This window comes from Hyaena hyaena, unplaced genomic scaffold (assembly GCF_003009895.1).
Source record: "Hyaena hyaena isolate Hyena2069 unplaced genomic scaffold, ASM300989v1 scaffold_924, whole genome shotgun sequence".
In the NCBI taxonomy this organism is placed as follows: domain Eukaryota; kingdom Metazoa; phylum Chordata; class Mammalia; order Carnivora; family Hyaenidae; genus Hyaena; species Hyaena hyaena.
Genome location: NW_024081549.1, coordinates 443585 through 446646, shown reverse-complemented (window position 1 = coordinate 446646; position 3062 = coordinate 443585).

Genomic DNA, 3062 nt, shown 5'->3' with positions numbered 1-3062 from the left:
CTCTCTCTCTCTCTCTCAAAAATAAATAAAAGACATTTAAAAAATTTAAATAATGAGAATTCATAAGAAAGGCAAAGAGGCAAAGATAACCAAGAAGATAGAGGAGAATAAATCATCACTGAAATGATTCAAGAATGTTTCCCACATCTTGAATGACCCAAGTTTCACAATTAATGGACCGATTAAACAGGGGGAGAACAGCCAGCTGTTTCCAGAAGAGATGTTAATGTATATTAATATATTATGAAGCTCTTTAGGTAATGGAGCAGAATTTGAGAGGGAAGAACTTATAAGAAAGACACAAGGATAAGATATTAACGTTAAGAAAACAAAAAAAAAGGGGCGCCTGGGTGGCTTAGTCGGTTAAGCGTCCGACTTTTGCTTAGGTCATGATCTCGCGAAATCATGTGACTGTGACTCCCTCTCTCTCTGACCCTCCCCTGCTCACGCTGTCTCCCTCTCTCTCTCTCCTAGAAATTAAAAAAAAAAAAAATTATGCAGGAAAGACATTCAAAGATAAATAGCATTTATATAGTTCCAATAATGGTGTATGATTATGGTTAAATTACTAGGATTTAACCAAAGTGACCATATAACTGTTCTGCAAAGACAGGGCACAGGGAGTGTAGATATAGATGGTGGAGGCAGAATAATGGTGAAAGATAACTGAGCACAGATACCAATATTCTGTATTAGGAAATTAATGGAAAACATTTAAAACTTCACTGGCAAGGAATAGCAATATAAGCATGTTTTTAAAGTTTGCTTACTTATTTTGAGAGAAGAGAGTGCAAGTGGGAAAGGGGCAGAGAGAGAGGGAGAGAGAGAGAGAGAGAAAGAATCCCAAGCAGGCTCCACACCACCAGTGCAGAGCCCAATGTGAGGCTCGAACTCACAAACCGTGAGATCATGACCTGAGCCGAAGTCGGACGCTTAACTGACTGAGCCACCCAGGCACCCCACTGCTTATATTGTTTTTGACATACACCAATCATAAGAATTAGCTAAAAGATTGAAAATGGTTGCTTCTGGGGAGAAGTGGAATAGATGTGACAGAGAGTGTTATTATGAAACAATCTGTTTGCACAAGTATATGACTCTTCCAAATATATGCATATGTAACTTTTATAAAAATAAAGACTGAATAAAAACCATAAATGGACTAACGCTGGACAGTAAGTTGGAATAAAAGCGAAGCGGAAAACAAAAAAGGGAAAAAGCACAAAAAGGCTTAGGAGCGATTAGGATGTGTGACTTTGCACACAGGATTTTCTAACGTTCAAAGATAACATAAGAAAAACATATAGAAATGTATGTCGAAACTTAGATGAAATAAGTAATTCCTAGGAAAATATAAATTATGAAAACTGATTTAAGAAGTAGAAGAGCTGGATTAAGCAGTAAGATTTTAAAAACTTGAACTAGTAATCAGATGTCTTATTCAAAAGACATGATGCCTAGTTAATTTTATAGGTAAGTTTTAATCGACTCTCAAGTAACATATTCACCCCATCTTATGCAAAGTATTTTAAAGAACATAAGAAGGAATGTTATTGGACTCATTTTATGAGGCTGATAAAAACCTTGATACCAAACTTGGATAAGGATAGTTCAAAAAAATTAAACTTATAGACCATTTTCACTTATAAACATAGGTATTAAAGTTCTAAAACCTTATTAATGGAGTTCTTAACTTCACGACAGGGCATATTAAAAAAATGCATTATACCAAAGTATTAGGGTTTTCTTTTAATGTTTTTATTTTAATTTTTGACAGAGAAAGAGTGTGTGTGCAAGAGAGAGCATGAACTGGGGAGGGGCAGAGAGAGAGGAAGACACAGAATCCGAAGCAAGCTCCAGGCTCTCGGCTATAAGCATGAAGCCCGACATGGGGCTCGAACCCACGGACCACGAGGTCATGCCCTGAGCCGAAGTCGGAGGCTTAAGCGACTGAGCCACCCTGGTGCCCTTAGTTTTCTATTCTTATATAACAAATAACCACAAAGCTTATTGGTTTGAAATGACACTCATTTATTTTATTTTTTTAAATCTTTATTTGTTATTTTTGAGAGAGGGTGATCATGAACAAGGGAGGGGCAGAGAGAGGGAAGCAGGGGATCCAAATCGGGCTGCTTGCTGAAAGCCGCGAGCTCGACGTGGGTCTTGAACTCACAAACCTCGAGATCATGACCTGAGCTGAAGTCGGACACTTGACCAACTGAGCCACCCAGGCACCCCAAAATGACACCCCTTTATTATCTCAGTTTCCGTCGATCAGAAGTTCAGACACAGCTTAAATGAATCTTCAGCTTAGGGCCTCACAAGGCTGCAATCAAGTTGTCAGCCTGAGCTGGGGTCTCATTTAAGTCTTGGGGTCCTCTTCCAAGCTCACATGATTGTTGGCAGAATTCATTTCCTTGCAGCTGTGGAACTTATAATGGCTTGTTTCTTCAAGGCCAGCTGGGGAATCTCTAAGCAGCAGACCCTCTTTTAAAAAGAGAGCCTAATTAGGTCAGGTTCATCCAGGATAACCCACCTCTCTTTTGATTAAGGGACTAAGGGACTTTAATTGCACCTGAAAAAAAATCCCTTCGCTTTGCCGTGTTCTATTGATTAGAAGCAAGTTGAGGTTTTACACCCCCCCCCAGGGGAGGGGATTATACAAAGGCATGGGTACCAGGAGGGGAGAGTCACAGAGCACATGTTAGAATTCTGCCTACTATAATCAGAGTTTATCCCAGGAATGCGAAGATGATTGAACATAGGGGAGAAACAATCTATCAGTGTAATAAATATGCGATATTCACAGATGAAAAAACATGATTATATAGAGAAATCATAAAATCACATTCAATAAACTTTAACCTGCGGGGAAAAAATCCTCTAGCGGATTCAGAAAAGAAGATACCTTCTCTAACCTATAAGAGCAGCGATCAAAATTTCTTGAAAATGTTTCTAGTCCAGCATGTAAGGAAACTTGCAGGTCACCTCCCCAACAGCAAGTAAAAAGTTGTACGAGCTGAGAAATCAACAACTGTCATTGGCTCCATAAGAGATTCGAT